At 49.9% G+C, this 16,989-nt stretch overlaps 1 protein-coding gene across 18 annotated transcripts in view; it reads right to left on the reverse strand.

The window, feature by feature from the left end:
* Window positions 1–15,790, reverse strand: part of LOC143829092 (microtubule-associated protein 2-like) — a 313,653-nt gene extending 297,863 nt beyond the window's left edge. For 12 of the 18 annotated variants that reach the window (XM_077319426.1, XM_077319420.1, XM_077319417.1 and 9 more), the window contains exon 1: window positions 15,631–15,790. The gene's annotated coding sequence lies outside the window, so the exon portion shown is untranslated. The remainder of the gene's footprint in view (window positions 1–15,630) is intronic. The other 6 variants (XM_077319430.1, XM_077319429.1, XM_077319427.1 and 3 more) reach the window with 3 other exon arrangements.
* Between the last annotated feature and the right edge of the window lie 1,199 nt (window positions 15,791–16,989).

Consider the following 16,989-nt stretch of genomic DNA (forward strand, 5'->3'; position numbering starts at 1 on the left):
AGAGAAATTGACTTCCCTGAGCACCTCAGTGCCTAATTTGGACTGGGACCACACCTGGGGGGCAGTGTTTCTGCCTCCCGCCAGTACTGTTTTCCCAAGCTGAGAAAGTCTCCCAGAGAGGTGCTTTTCCCCCACCCATTTCATGATTGCAAATGCACCAGATTCAGCATGTGAGCCTCAACCCCTGTGCAACCCAGCGGATTTAAAAACCTATTGTGTCGTTTGACCCTTCCGCTTTGAGGTTTGCAGATTCCTCTGAAGTTTTTGAGCCAGTCAACAGCCGTCAGCCGTCTCTCACTCAATCAAACAAGCCCCCTTTAATGGCATAAACAGATTACAAATTAAAAGGAATATTAAATCCAAAGGGGAAAAGAGCAGTTAGTCATTAATAAAACACTACCTCAGATCAAAGGATAACACAGAAGTTAGTTAATAGACCCACGATATTAAACAGCATAAAACAACAATTCAGAATTAGTATTAATCTTACCATCAACGACTAGAAATCAGGACGCTTCTAATGTAATATCAGGATTAGTATCATCTAGATCAGGGGTAGTCAAACTGCGGCCCTCCAGATGTCCATAGACTACAATTCCCAGAACCCCCTGCCAGCATTCGCTGGCAGGGGCTTCTGGGAATTGTAGTCCATGGACATCTGGAGGTCCGCAGTTTGACTACCCCTGATCTAGAACAGGGGTGGCCAAACTTTGGCTCCCCAGATGTCCATAGACTGGAACTGCCATGAGCCCCTGTCAACTGGCCATGCTGGCAGGGACTCATGGTAATTGTAGTTCCTGGGCAGCTGGAGACCCACAGTTTGGACACCCCTGAACTAGTAGAAACCAGCACATACACTTGCTCTATGGCAGGGATCCCCAACAGAGTCAGGGATTTCCTAAAAGTATACCGGAACAGGTGGGGGTTTTACTCAACAAGGCTTCTGACTGGCCATAAGAAATCTGATTGGCTGCACAGAGTTTTTAAAAACACTGCTTTTGCAACAGTTGCCATTGTGGCACAAGGTTCGTCACGGAAGGTAAGCTGCAGCGGCCATTTTGTGGCTGGCCTCACCTCCTGTGGCAGCCATTTTGAGGTTGCGCCCACCACGCTGCATCGGAATTCCAAAGGTGCCTTGCAGGCTCAAAACACTTGGGGACCCCTGATATACGTGACCATGACGTTGTTTACAAGCTTCTGCTCACTACAAAAGTTTGAGGCAACATAAAAGAATCCCCCCCTGAGAAAAAGACTTCCACTATTGACAGAAACCTTGGGAAAGAGGTTATTCTGCCACACGACTGGAAAAGAGCTGTCCAAAAGGCTATCATTAGTCTCCAAGCACAGGGCTAAAAAGCTGCTGTGTTTAGAGATACAGGAATGCAGAAGTATATCTATTTTGATATTCACTCAATTAGATTCAATTAGCTGCATTAGATTCAGGTGGGCTGCCACGTTGTTCAAGTTTGAGTCCAGTGACACCTTTAAGACCAACAAAACGGTGTCTGAGGAAGAGTGCAGGGCACACAAAAGTTTATGGTTTAAATCAAATGTTGTTGTTTTGAAAGGTGCCAATGGACTCAAACTTCGTTAAGTAGTTGTGTGTTATTTAGACCAGTGGTCCCCAACCCCCGGTCCGGGGACTGGTCCCGGTCCGTGGATCAGTTGGTACCGGGCCACGGCTCCTCCTCGTCCTCCTCCCCAGCTGCTGCCTCGGAGGCTGCCCTGCCACTCTGCCCTCGGCTCACCTTTGGTGCTCTCCAGCGGCCACCATGGCTGGGGCTCCCCCTCGGCGTGGCATTGCACATCTGCTGCTGGCAGCGCTCCGCAGTGGGTGGAGGGAAGTCAGAGGCGCCAGCGGGAAAGCAAGTGGAGCAGGGAATCAGGCAGCAGCGACATCCCTCAGCAAAAGACTACCCCCCCCCCCCGGGCCTCAGTAAAATTCTCAAGCATTGACCGGTCCCCGGTGATAGAAAGGTTGGGGACCACTGATTTAGATGCTCGAAATTGTGGAAAAATAGGCTAAAAATTTGCCTGGAAGAGTAGTTGTTACCAGCTTTCCAGCAGAATACTTATTTACCACTAAAGTCCAGAAGTTGCAAAAGCAATACAAAGATACACATTTCACAGGAAACGGGATTTCTCTCTAACCAAATCACAGAGCTTAAAAAAACAACCAGCACGCTACAGTTCTGCTAAATACATTAACCATCAGCAATTCTGTGCACAAACAACAATTCCCCCTGGTTAGACAAGGCTGATTCTGAGCAACCTGCAGGTGCTGGGAATGGAGCCCTTAGGAGAGAGCAGATAAGCAAAGCTGCAGCAGCGGATATGATAACCAGGAGGATCCATTTCAGGCAGACGGTTGGCCAAAGTTGTGGAGTGTTTAAAAAGCTGCACAAGGGAATTCAAATCCCCACATCACCGTAAACTCACTGCATAATCTTGAAGAATCCACTGGAGACATCTTACACTTGAAAGATTTATGATGGGTATCAAGTTTCTACTTCTCTGAGACCAATTACTTGTAACCCTTGTAACACCTCCCTGCAGAGTCCTAAGTTGACATGTGCATGGCTGTCTCCCTGCCTTTCTTTGCTTTTGTAGTGGTTAAGAGCACCGGGTTTGATTTCCCACTCCTCCTTGACATGCAGCCAGCTGGGTGACCTTGGGCTCGCCACAGCACTGATAAAGCTGTTCTGACCGAGCAGGAATATCAGAGCTCTCTCAGCCTCACCCACCTCATGAGGTGTCTGTTGTGGGGAGAGGAAAAGGAAGGTGACTGTAAGCCACCTTGAGCCTCCTTTGGGTAGAGAAAAGTGGCATATAAGAACCAACTCCGCCTCCTCCTCCGCCTCCTCCTCCTGTAATATCAGGGCTCTCTCAGCCTTACCTCCCTCACAGGGTGTGGGGAGAGGAAAGGGAAAGGGATTGTAAGCCGCTTTGAGACTCCATCTGGTAGAGAAAAGCGGCATATAAGGAACACTCTTCTTCTTTGCTACTTTTTTTCATTGCCACCAATAGCTCTTGCCTTGGACTTGTCTGTTACTTGTGTTACGCCACAATATTATCCTCCAATGTAGTTTGCAAATCGATTATAATTCCAGGAGATCTTGAGGTCCCCCCTGGAGCTGGCAACCCCAGGGAGTGGGGAATGTTCTTAGAAATATGGCTCCAATCTGGTTAAGCTGACCAGCCCAACACAGTCTGACAAATTCCGTCACCGCACAAATATCCCCTCCGGCTAATCCTGCTTGGCAGTTCTCTATTCGGGAGAAAGTCAAGCTTTCTCCATCAGCCTCACAAAACTAAATAGCAGCGTAGCTCAAGAAGCATTTGTTCTGGTTCCCAGCTAAGGGACACGGTGGGCCTTGGAACATGAGAACTCAGGGCCTTTACAATGCGGGCTTTTACTGAGTTTTCCTGCGGACCACAAAAGAATCTTGTACAGAAGTTCCAGGGTTGAGTGTTTTTAAAAAACAAATGTATAATAAGCTAAGCGCTGGTACAGAGGGCAGCAATTCAAAGTCCCCAATCTGAATGCCGTCTCTACAAGAAAAAGAAGCAGAAGAAGTAGTAGTAAGGTTGGTTCTTATATGCCGCTTTTCTGTACCCAAAGGAGTCTCAGAGCAGCTTACAATCGCCCTCCCTTTCCTCTCCCCACAACAGACACTCTGTGAAGTGAGTGAGGTTGAGAGAGCCCTGAGAGCCCTGAGAACCGGGTTTGATTCCGTACACCCCCTCCACATGCAGCCAGCTGGGGAGAACTGGGGAGAATCACAGTAAACTCAGGGCTGTTCTTAAAAAGCAGTTCTCTTGGAGCTCTCTCAGCCCCACCTCCTTCAAAGTGTGTCTGTTGTGGGGAGAGGAAGGGAAATATGTTTGTAAGCTACTTTGGAACTCCCTCTGAGTAGTGAAAAGGGGGTGTATAAAAAAAACAGCTCTTCTTCTAATAGACAGAACATCCCTGGAATCTTAGGGCAGGGTCTTTCATCCCCCAACTACCCAAGATGCCTTTCACTTGAGATGTCTTGGATTAAAGACCTGCATTCAAAGCACAGAGCTACAAGCCCTCCTCTCCAAAATCGCTACAAAATGAGGAGGAGGTCTGCTGGATGAACTTGGGCCAGTCCCAGTTGCTTCAGGACTCTCTCAGCCCCACCTGCCTCACAAGGAGTCTGTTCTGGAGAGAGGAAGGTCGCCATGTCTGTCCTGCGATGCAGTAGGGCGGGGTAGGGTGGTCTGGCTGGTTGTCGCCAATCTTTAGGGTTGCCAAAGACTGGCGACAACCAGCCAGACCCCCCACCCCCTACCTCACAAGACAGACATGGCAGCTTCCATGCAGCAAAGCTGCCAACTCCACCCCCGCCCCCCACAATGACTTTTCCCAAAGGGAGAACCCCACCGTGACACCCATGTTGGCAGGTGCCCGATTCCCTTAAGAGCTGCTCCCATTTGAGGGGCTGGAACGGCCTCAAGGGCACAGTGTCCTCTGCACAGCAGAGAGAGGAAGGCGCACCTGTCTGCCTCCACGGGAGAAGCGCCACAAGCAGTCTGCAGGAGCCCAGTTGTGGGCACTTTACGTTTGCCAGCCGCTCTGGGTAATGTCCCCAGACTGGCGAAAGGCAAGGCCTGCTGTCAAATCTCTTAGAAAGCAGAAGGTGGTTTGGGTATTAGCTCAGTGAAAGCCGCTAAGAACTAATTGCATTATTGCCAACAGATGTGACCCGGCGAAGCCCGCCGGTCAGCTTCCCTGCAGGCAAAACGCTGGGAAAAGTTTCCTCGGGGGGAGGAGCCAATTTCCAACCTGCTGATGCTTCAAAAGGAAAGAGATTTGGGCATCGCGCAGGTGTGCGCTCAACGACTGCGACTTATGAGCCGTGAGTTCAGGAACAATGTACATCTGGGGCTTCTTTTATGCTTGAAGTGAATTGAGCACGCAGCTGAATTTAGGGCCGCACGCCAGCGTGACCAGGGAATCTGGAGTCTAGACAAGGCTAGGAAACTAGCTTAGAAAATTCCAGATTTGGGGGTGCAACCTGGGGAGGGCAAGGGGAGGGACCTCAAAAAGAGACATTCCTACAGGATCAGCCCTCCAAAGGTGCCACTTTCTCCAGGGGAAGTGATCTCTGTCGTCTGGAGGTCAGTTGTAATTCTGGGAAACCTCCAGTCCCCACATGGAGGTTGGTAACTATAGAGCTAGGGGGTCTCTTTCAGCACCAGGCAGGTCCCATATGGGTTTCGCCTTACTGGGGCGCAGGCATTATACCACCACTGCAAGGAAGCCGCGCTACATTCGATCTGGTTTGGTGACAGATCTCTGAACCATGCTGCTCCCCTTCTCTGTGTCGAGATTCATGTGGCGGTGGCTCACCGTGCCTTGGGACCTTTTATCTGGAGACCCTGCCTTCTTTCCTTTGAGTGGTTTTTGTTTCATTTTGCAGTGCGGTGCTTAGAGCATAAGAGAAGCCATGTTGGATTAGGCCCATGGCCCATTCTGCTTGACCCTTTGACACATACAGTGGCCAAAACCCAGGGGCCACCAGGTCCACCAGCAGGGCCAGAGGCCTCCAAACATAAAGAATACAGAGCATCATTGACCCAGACATAGTGTGCCCTCTATACCTTGTGGCTAAGACCCAATGATTGATCTCTGAAGGTGATGAGAGAAGCCATGCCAGATCAGGCCAATGGCCCATCCAGTCCAACACTTTGAGTCATGGAGTGGCCAAAACCCAGGATCCATCAGGAGGTTCACTAGCAGGACCAGAACTCCAGAAGCCCCCCCTACTCTTGCCCCCCTACCACCAAGAATACAGCGCATCACTGCCACAGACTGGGTGTTCCCTGTATACCTTATGGCTAATAGCTCAGAAGTTTATCCAATCTCCTCTTGAAGCTATGTTCGAAGCTGCCACAACTTTCTGTGGCAGTGAAATCCATGTGTTCATCACTCTTGGAGTGAAGAAGTTCTTCTAGTCGGACTCATTTTCCCTGCACATGAATGTTTGGGACTGGGCTTTGAGCAGGTGAGTTGGCCTATCAATAGGAAAGCCAACAGCCTGGAGAAAAACAACCCCTGGCCTTTTAACAGAGGGTTAGCTGTTTTTTAAATGGTGCGTTATTTGCCTCCATTCCATGAAAAGCTTTATCTGATTCCATCCAATCAGCCTCTTTGGAATAGTCCTAACCTGGGGTGGTCCAGGCTGCCCCAATGTCATCAGATCTCGGAAGCTAAGCAAGTACTTGGATGGGAGACCAATATGGATGTCCAGGGTCACTCAGCAGAGGCAGGTCATGGCAAACGTTTCCTGCCTTGAAAACCCTACAGGTTCATTATAAGTCAGCAGTGATTTCACCATGCTTTCCACAACCACCAAGGGGATAAGACATGCCCGTCCCTGTTGGCCCCTTCCAGAATTCAAGCAACCCACATCACAAAGTCCTGCGTAGTTTGAACATGTGAGACTGATACGAACTGGTAGGAGAACTGATTTTTTTAAGTGTCCTTGCATGTTTCCTCCTGGAAGGTAGAAGACTACCCCTCTTAGTGAGAAGACAATGAAGAACCCTGCTTCCTGGTGTGTGCTAAACTTCTACATGGTTTCTGGGTTTGCTTGAGAAGAACTTGCAGCAGTGCAAAACGCAGCACACTCTTCAAACTGTAGGTAGGGCCAACTTGTGAGCCCACTGTTTACCCTGCAACACTGCTGACAAAGGTAATACGCATACCAAACTCACTGTAAATACAGCAAAGCAAGGGCCTGTTCGATTTTTAATATGGTGCACCAGACATCTGAAACATGTACAGATCTTGTAAGAGAACTTCTTACAATGTGCTGAAGATCGTAATTTTGCATGCAAGAGAGCCTGGGAGGGAAAGGGTTAAGAGAATTTTCTCACTGGGATACAGGCTCCACCCTCTCATGGTTTAGCTGCTGAGCCTCTTCTCCCTTGCTTGCCTTCTGTTTTATCTTATATATATATATATATATATATATAGGAGAGGATAGTTCTTCTGCTCTCTCTTACCTGGGCTTGGAGCTGTAGCCAGTTAACCTTTTTGAGGTTAATCTGTTCACAAGAAGTTAAATGTACCTAACATGAATATGTCACGTAAGATGTGCTTTTATTTTTGTCAGTAAAATTTCTTTCTCTTGTTACCGAGGAGTCAAACCATCACTGTAATTTGTTTGAACAGCAGTTTCCCATAACCGGAAAGTGTGGAGGATCCAGAATACTATGTAAAGCTTCCGTGCTTCCAAGTCAAATGATTCTTTCCCCACCACATTTTAACCAATACTCTGAACATATCTTGCCTTGAAAAGCCTATGAAGGATCCCTTAAGTCAGTTGCAACTTGATAGCAGAAGAAATGGGAGAGGAGAAAGAAAGAAAAAGTCCAAGGCTGTTTCACATTAATTGTACACCTACATGGATCTATCATGTAAGATGTGCTTCTATTTCTGCGGGTAAAATTTCTTTCTCTTGTTACCACTGGCGTCAGATCATCATTGTCATTTGTTTGAACAGCAGTTTCCCATCACCGGGAAACGTGGAAGATCGAGGACACTGTGTAAAAGCTTCTGTGCTTCCAAGGCAAATGATTTTTTAAAAAACCTTTTAACCTAACATTAAATAGATCTACTTAGAATCCTACCCAGGTCTACTCAATGGAGTTTACTCCCAGGAAAGAGTTCTTAGGAGTGTATTGTGCATCAAGCAGAGCAAACTGGTGACAATCCATAGAAGACAGTGGACAAAACGTCTGCCTATTGTAAAAAAGTGCGGCATCCTTGAAAACCGAACCTGCCCTGATTTAGAAGCTGCAAATTGAGTGCTCTTCATTGAGTCATTTACTAAAACAGGTGGAGCATCATTAATAACAACACTTGGCTTTGCGGGTAAAAAGATAATAAGCTTTAAAGGAACGTCCGTGGGATCCGGTAACTTCAGACAGCCTGAAAAGAGATCAAAACAAGCTTAACGCAATTAATATGGCAATTCTCCTTCCCAACTTGGCACACTGCAGATGCTAATTTGCACATATTTCCCTACCAAGAGGCCAAACAAAAGAACGGAGCTGCCTGTCCTTTGCAGACAAAAGCGCTAGAACACCAGCACCGGGAAACCCTGCCTTAATGTCAAATCTTCTCCTTCCTCCAGAAAGGGGATATTCCACGATCCCGTAATCTTGATGGTGCCAGAGAGGGTTGCTCTTCCTTTGGCAGGATGCCTCATGCTGGTATACGCTGATATGCCAGGATCCCAGCCGGCTGGATCCATTCCAGTTGGGTTTCCGCTCTGGCCACGGGTCAAGAGGGCTCTGGTTGCCCGGATCGATGATTTCCGGTGACAGCTGGATCGAGGCGGGTCAGCACGGCTGGTGTTGCTGGATCTCACAGTAACGTTTAACGTGGTAGACCACGAGCTTCTTGCTCACTGACAGTGGGCAACCTCCTTTCTCCAGGACCAAAGTCAGAGGCAGGTGTGTGATTCTCTCCACCAGGATTATAGATGAGGCCAACTAGGAATGACATCAATAACAACAAACTGGGTCTCTTTGTCTTCTGGATCTTCGGCTGCTTCGGGATTTTCTGCTTGAACCTTCCCCAGGAGTCGTTTTCAGTCTTCGCTATTTTCTGTCAGTAATGTGTGGTCACTGGCCTTATCTCAGGTTAGTAAACTGTTCAAGGCTTTCATGGCTGAAGTCAACTGGCTGTTGTGGGTTTTCCAGCCTTAGCGGCCATGATCCTGAAATTTTAGTCCCCGGTGTTTCCCCAGGAACTCCATTTCCATGGAGAGATGCCCATTTTGCTGTGTCCTATCTCTGAAGAAGAGCCTCTTGTGGCGCAGAGTGGTAAGGCAGCAGACATGCAGTCTGAAGCTCTGCCCATGAGGCTGGGAGTTCAATCCCAGCAGCTGGCTCAAGGTTGACTCAGCCTTCCATCCTTCCGAGGTCGGTAAAATGAGTACCCAGCTGGGGGGTAAACGGTAATGACTGGGAAAGGCACTGGCAAACCACCCCGTATTGAGTCTGCCATGAAAACACTAGAGGGCGTCACCCCAAGGGTCAGACATGGCTTGGTGCTTGCACAGGGGATACCTTTACCTTATCTCTGAAGATGCCAGCCACAGTTACTGGCAAAACACCAGGGGCTAAAATGACCAAACCATGGCCACAAAATCCGGAAAACCCTACAGCGAGTTATCTCAAACTATTACTGTTCCTTCCACCTCTTTTCACTCCACCTTCCTCTAAATCCTATCCATCTTTCCTTCGGATGTGTTCTGTATACAGACTGAATAGAAAGGGATACAAAATATATCTTTGTCTGACACCTTTGCCAATTGGAAACCATTATGTTGGCGCAGATTCTATCTTAATCATAGCCTCTTGTCCATTCAATGTCTCTACCCAAATCAAAATACTGCATCGATAGCAGAAGGTGAATTGGTTGTGACTCATTCAAATGCACCAACACACACACACCCTCTCTTTCCTCCTTGGATTGCCACTTTAAATCTACGGCATGTTCCCCCTCTTCCTCCATCCCTCCCTCCCTTAAAACCGTCATACCCCCAAATAGATCTACTTTGAACAAACATACCTATGGGAAAACAGCTGACCTTCACCAGATCTTCGGCCTGCAATTTTAATGGCTGAGGGCTCTTTTGGACCTCCGAGATGGTATTGTCCACATCAGGACACACAAGGTCCTTTCTAACTGGGAATTCCTGTGCAAACCGCATGCTCGGCCACTGAATGGCACGCATTCGGCAATGTCACAGAGCACTACGCTGTCTCTGCAGGGCCTGATGGCCTTGGATGCCAAACACCCTTGTGTGACCAGCAGGAATACTAGAGAGCACACAGCCACATGAAACAGCCTCAGTCTTGGAGTGAGCAACTCTGCATGCCTAGACATTGGATGGCACTATAGCACTCGAAATATGTGCATGTTATCTCCTGGAATTGAATGGCTCTCTTTGTCTTCACCTGGGAGCTGTCCTCTTCTCCTTCTCTCTCTGTCTTCTCACTCTCTTCCATGGCCTTCCCTGGAGATACATGTTTCTGCAGGTCTCTCCTGTAGAGGACAATGGCCTCATACTCCCCCACGCTGGATGATGGACAAGCTGGATGTGGGTGATAGGGATAGGGCAATCTGTGATAGGTTAGACTTCTCTCTCTCCTTTCGACTACAACCTGAATGTGAACTGGAAAGACTAGAATAAATGTACCTTTTTTCGCAATATACTTATTGGGAGACTGATTGACTGCACTCAGGTATCAGGCTTCTAGGACTGCATAAAACGCTGCTCTATTAATTAAATATTCCACTTACGTCAGACCTTTTTCAGCCAGGGTTTCTTTGTTGTTGTTTTTTTGTTTTTGAGAGAGAAATTTTATTAATTTTATTCAGAATTCAGAATAGGTGAACCAAAAAAACCCATACAAAAAAGATGGAAAAACAACATACATCAGATAGTGAACACTGGCCAATTCTACCTTTTACATTTGTTTTTTTTTTTACATTAAGTTTTACATCTTAATTGGGGAGCATTGTTGATGTCTTAGTAACACAATCTGCACAGAAATGTCAGTGTTTTCTACATTCTTCAACTGGCCTTCACTTGACTAAACTAAAACCCTGGGGTTTCTTGACAGCCCTGGGCCTATTCTGCACACGATAGATAATGCACTTTCAATGCACTTTAGAAGTAGATTTTCCTGTTCTGCACAGGAAAATCCAGCTGCCAAAGCACATTGAAAGTGCATTATCCTATGTGTGTGGAATGGGCCCTGGATGGGTTTCCTGAATGGATGGGAGTTAATTTTCATATATTTTCAAAATGTGTCAAATATAGGGTCATGTTGATTCACCCACCCCTCCCAAAACGGCCAAGGATGGGGAGGGGCCCCAGGTGGGTGTGTCCACAGCTCTGCTTCCCAACCATATTCTGCACAATTTCTGGCGTTTTTCAAAGCCCGAGGAATGTTCCAGGCTTTTCTCGACAGTAAAAATTTTGAGAAAGGCTGACCTACGTCCATCAAGTTCAGTGTAGTCCAGAGTCTCAGGTAAGGATGGGTGAATCAATTTAGATAAACTGAAAAGTTCTCTCTCTCTCTCTCTCTCTCTCTCTCTCAAGATGTCTGGAACTGAACCCAGGACTTTCTGAAGGCAAGGAGACAGCACGGACAACAGAAACTCACTGAGTGACCCTGGGCAAATCACATTCTCCCTGCCTATCCTACCACACAGGGGGGTTGTGAAGGTAAAATGGAAGAAAAGAGAATGGCATCTGCCACTTTGGGCCCCCATTGGGGAGAAATGCAGAGTATAAACAAACAAATGAGCCGCCCTTCCCAACAGCACCACACCTCCTAGTTAAACCTTCCCAAGAAACAAAGATCCAGAGTGGAGAAAACGGATCAAGAAGAGTTCCGCTCTGGCTCACACAGGGGCATTTCCAACTTAGGATCATCCCCCCCCCCCCCAAAGCACAACTTGGGACTTTTTCTTTCTTTCCCATATCCGAAACACAAATTATAGCCGCCCTGGCTTCACAGGCTGAACCCTCGATCTAACAGCAGCTGGCAATTAAGCCTCCCCTCTCCTCCTCGACAGAAAAGCCCCTTTGCTCTGGAGAGGCAGATGGCTTGGGTCCCTATTCACAAGCCTGGCATTCAGGCAGCTTTACCCAATGCAAATCGAGCTGGTCTTTGTGCTTGTGTGTGTGTGTGTGTGCGCTCGGGTGTGCGTGTGCGCACGCTAATTCTCAGCTGATCTGTGACAGGCTGCGTGGCGTCGAAGCATAACCGCAGAACAGAGGAGCAAAAGGGAAACAAAAGGAAGACGACAGAAGAGAGGCATCCCCTTCTGCATACAGAAACAGGATGGGCACTCGGGGCCCCTGGGGATGTGCACCATGCGCCCAAGGGCTACGGCTGAGATGCGTATTCAAAGGGCATTTCGACTGGGTCACGACCCGTACAGCCTTAATTTCGCTGCACGCTGACTGATGCAAACTTTACGCTCCCTGTTAGAAACGCCACCCGTCCTCACCAAGAGGCGCCAAGGAAAATGAGCGAGCTGTAGAGAGCATACTTGCTTCTCTGAAATCAGTGGCTCATTATCCTGGAGAGGTCATGCGCCGCAGCAGTTGGTGCATCAGGCTACGAACTTGGGGAACCGGGTTCAAATCCCTACTCTGCCCCAGAAGCTTGCTGCGGGGCTTGGGACCTCACAAGGTTGTGGTGAGGATAATCTTTTGTTTATTTATTTGTTTGTTTGTTTGATATTTATACCGCTGCTCCTGTGACTGGCTCGTGGCGGTTAACACAGTAGAAACATCCATACAATTAAAAAATCCCCCCAAAAAACAATTAAAACAGTTTACACATGCGGCAAATGGCGGCGACCTAATATAACCACCACTCCCTATTCTCACTATAGATGAAATCATAACTGAAACGTAACATAAGATGGAATAAAACTGGCTAGAGCAGGGGTAGTCAACCTGTGGTCCTCCAGATGTCCATGGACTACAATTCCCAGGAGCCCCTGCCAGCAAACGCTGGCAGGGGCTCCTGGGAATTGTAGTCCATGGACATCTGGAGGACCACAGGTTGACTACCCCTGGGCTAGAGGATGGAATTAGGCCCCTCAGCAGTCTAGCACTGCAGTTCAATAGGGCCTTGGGGGGGGTAATGTAAGAGGGGGGGGGTTAATATAAGCTGTCTTGGGTCCCCATTAAAAAGATAGCTTTTCCAACTGCCTTCATTTTATCAGGGCATCAATTCAATCAATGAAAACAAAGAAACAAACAAAAATAAATGACTAAAGGTTAATTTCCAAGCACAGAGGAAAAACACGCCAAACAGAACCGTAAGAGGTACCTTAAAAACGCCTCCACGCAAATGATTCCCACATGGTCAAGCAAGGCTAGGAGCCAACAGTTTTAAATAAGACAGACAACTGGGACAGGCGGAATATAAAATGCACCTGTACACATGCCAGGCGACATGCCAGAGCATCTCACCGAAATGCCAGTCAAAAGACTCCCACGGCACCTGCTTCTTCTAGGGCAGGCTTTCTCCACTAGGGGTCCGTGAAACCTTGAAGGGTTTCCCAAATGGGTGGGAGTTAATCAATTTTTAATATATTTTTCAAATGTGTTAAACATTTATCGGGTGATATGACCATGTACGGTCATGCTGACTCACCCGCCCCTCCCAAAATGGCCAATGATGGGCCTGCAGGGGGGGAAGGGGAGGGACCTGAGTGGGCGTGTCCACAGCTCTGCTTCCCAACCATATTCTGCCCCATCTTGTCGCTTCAGGGGTTTCTCGAAGCCTGAAGGATGTTTCAGGGGTTTCTCAGTGGTTAAAAAATTCAGAAAGGCTGCTCTCGGGAGATGAAGAAGAAAAGAACAGTTGATTTGTTATACCCCATGTTTCACTGCCCGAAGGAGCCTCAAAGCGGCTTACAAACCCCTTTCCCTTCCTTGCCCCACAACAGACACCCTGTGAGGGAGGTGGGGCTGAGACAGCGCTAAGAAAATGGCCCTAAGAGAACTGCAATTAGCCCAAGATCACCCCGATGGCTGCATGTGGAGGAATCAAACCAGGATCTCTAGATTAGATGCTTCTGCTCTTTGCCACAACATGGCACTAACCGAATGGAGCTCTTATGCCCTCAGCACTGAAAGCGTGGACTTCCGTGGGACCACCAGTAGGAGCAGGCCACCAAGAACACCTGCTCGCCGAATAACCCACGGCCCACCGGCGGCTACCAAAAACCACACACTGTCTCAGCATCGGTCCTCTGCTGTGTCCCACACAAAAGCAAAGACGCTGAGAAGAGCCACGTCTTTGGCGAGTGAGCGTGGCTACGGAAAGCCAACCAGCCCCGTAGGTGAGGCTCGGCCACGTGGGCTACCCCACCAAGCATGCACAACTGTGTGGGCTGCCACCAGGGACCCAGGGCAGCAGGGAGGTTCATGCAGCTGGAAGAGAGAGCGTTGGAAGCCAGGCATGGGTGTGTGCCTGTGTGTGTATTACAGATGCTCGGTTCCCTTTCAATTGTTTCAGACCTGCCAGAATCCGATGACCCCCCCCCCTCTCATGCAATTTATAAACCTGCCCATGGGAGATGTAGGCTTGCCAACCTCCAGGCAGGGCCTGGAGATCTACCAGAATCACGACCGATCTCCAGACTATGGAGGCCAGACTGTGATTTAGGGAAACCAGAGGAATTGGCCATTTTAGACAGGGGACTATGGCACGGCACCAGCCCATCCCCCTCCCCGCCCCAAACCCTGTTCTCCCCCACTGGTCTACCTGCCAGATCACCAGGCATTTCCAGACCCGGAGTTGGCACCCCTAGGGGGATGGGCGCATACAGCATTTCAATGACTAACGCTTTTGCTGGAACACAGGGCTTCTCCCATTGGCAATCGAGCGCCTTTGCAGGCAACAAAGTGGGAATTATTGACAGACAACCGAGAGACACTGACTCTACAAATAATAATAATAAAAAAAAACCATAACTGAAAGCACCAGCAAATGGTCCTTTTTGTTAGAGGCTGCCTGCCTCCTCTCGAGGAGCACACACCCACCCTCCTGCCTCCCCCTGTCTCCTTAGAGCACCAGCCGGCCCAGCGCTTTGGGCGTGCGCATGACTCGGCGAGTCCATCATCCCCCCCCCCCCCGGCTGGGTCGCAGAGGGGCAGCCCCAGACAAGGGGAGCCTCCTCAAAGGGGGCCTCTCCGTTCCCCTGCCACAGCGGAATCACGGACACCATCGGGTGCGCTTCCATCGGGCGGCTTTGTTCCGCCTGCCTCTCTGCAGTTGCAAGCCCCCGCCCCCCTGCTCTTCCCAAGCTGTTTATTGCAATACCAGAATATATTGATCCAGCTCCACTGACTCCCGTTATTATGACACTCCCCCTCCCCAAATAACCCAATGCTGCCCCCAGGATGCAATTACCTGAGTTACAAGCTTAAGGGCTTTTTTTTTTTGGGGGGGGGGGTGTACACCTGATACACTCAAAGGGAGGGCGACTCATATGGGATTGAGAGGCGCACCTTCCTCTCTGCCGACCTCTGGAGGCGACGCTTTGCATTTTCCTCGCATTAATCGCCTAAATAATGCTTCGCCGCCAGCCCATTGTGGGCCGGGCGTCAGGAGGGCACCTGTCCGGGGCTCTGCTCACCAGCCCAGGATTCCGCAGCCCCCCCCCCCCCCCAAACGAGCCCTGGGAGGAGCCCGGTCCCCTCGGGAGTCGGCCCCCTGCTAGTCAAGGCGGGCTTGCCCCCAGGAAAGCGTCTCTCGGAGCGCAGCCCAGCCGGAACGGGGGTGGCACGGGGGGGGGTTGTCGGCTGAGATTCCGCTCTGCGGTCCCCTCCCTGCGCCCATTTTCGGGAAATTCCCCCCCCCCCTTGCACCAAAGGGGCTGCAACCCCGGGAAAGGGTGCCCCCTCCAGGCGCCACTCCCCTTTGTCTGGCGCTGCGCGGCCAGACAGACGCCCTCGCTCCATCCCTTGGGGCTCTGCGCGCCGGTGCCACCCGGCCGGGAGAAGAGGCGCGTCCGCCGTCGAGCTCACCCAGCCGCCCTCTGCCTACCTTGGTCGCCCGGGAGCGCTTGGCGGAGGAACCGGGAGCCAGAGAGCCGGAGAAGGCTGGACGGCCGCTTCGCCTGCTGCTCCGACGCCCGGCCCCGAGAGCGACTGTCTGCCGCCCGCTCTGCCTGCCTGCCTGCCTGCGCGCCGCCGCCGCCGCCGCCGCGCCCGGGACACGCCTCCGTCGCCGCCGCCGCGGAGGCGCTGCCCCGAGGAGCGCCCAGGGAGGCTGGCGGGCAGCGGGGGGGGGGAGGGCTGCCAACTCCAGGCCGGGGGGACGGGTGCCTGGAGGGCTCGGGGTGAAGCCAAGGCAGCAGGATGACTGGGGGGTCGGGGCACTTTTGCCTCCCCCATTGAATAGTTTCAAGATTATAAATTGTGGGGGAGGGGAGGGGTTTATATCAGTTTCAAGGCGTCCACATTTTAGTTTTCCGTTTTAGGGTACATTGAAACAGTCCCGATTGGATGTTTTAAAGCAGCTTATGACTGGTGAGGTGTTTTAGGGCAGGGGTAGTCAACCTGTGGTCCTCCAGATGTCCATGGACTACAATTCCCATGAGCCCCTGCCAGCGTTCGCTGGCAGGGGCTCATGGGAATTGTAGTCCATGGACATCTGGAGGACCACAGGTTGACTACCACTGTTTTAGGGTTCCAATCTGACCGGGAAGGTCAGCAAAAAAAAAAGGGGGGGTTATTATTAACTACAACAGCAGCAGCAACAACAACAATAGTAACTGTGAGAAAAAGATCAAAACATTTTCTTCGACGTTATGGCTGTCGTTGGAAGCAAGACGTTTCTGCCCTCGTGGACTCCTCCCCGCCATAACAATATTAATCGTATAAATTATTTTTGATACAAGTTTAAATGCGCCCAGTTTTTTTTTTTTATTTTATTTTGCTTTAGATTACATTGAATAGATTTCCGTGGGCCCTATACATTTTCTTCTCTGCTGGGAGAAAAAGATTAAAGCCTTTTCTTTGACCCTAAAAGTTCATCCCCCCTTCCCCCCTCCCAGTTTTAAAAAGAAATTGACACTTTAATGGGCCCTTGAAAGAATCCTGGGCCCTAGAAAATGGGCCCCTTGGAGGTGCCTGAAGAAGGGAAAGAGGACCCCATAGACGCCTCCCTCTGAAACAGCTCTTTTCACCAGGGTATCAGATCTCTGTGAGCTGGATACCAGCTGGGATTCCGGGAATTCTCCAGCCCCTACCTGGAGGATGGGACAGGGGGGCTTCCGGATCTTGACATGGGACCAGGTAATGGCACACTGCCTCCAATGGCACATTGCCCGGCTGCCAGACAATCTTAGGAGCTCCCGGCTACATTATGCACATCCAGTCAAACCAGGGTTCCGGATTCTAT

Source organism: Paroedura picta, chromosome 2, assembly GCF_049243985.1.
Source record: "Paroedura picta isolate Pp20150507F chromosome 2, Ppicta_v3.0, whole genome shotgun sequence".
Lineage (NCBI taxonomy): Eukaryota > Metazoa > Chordata > Lepidosauria > Squamata > Gekkonidae > Paroedura > Paroedura picta.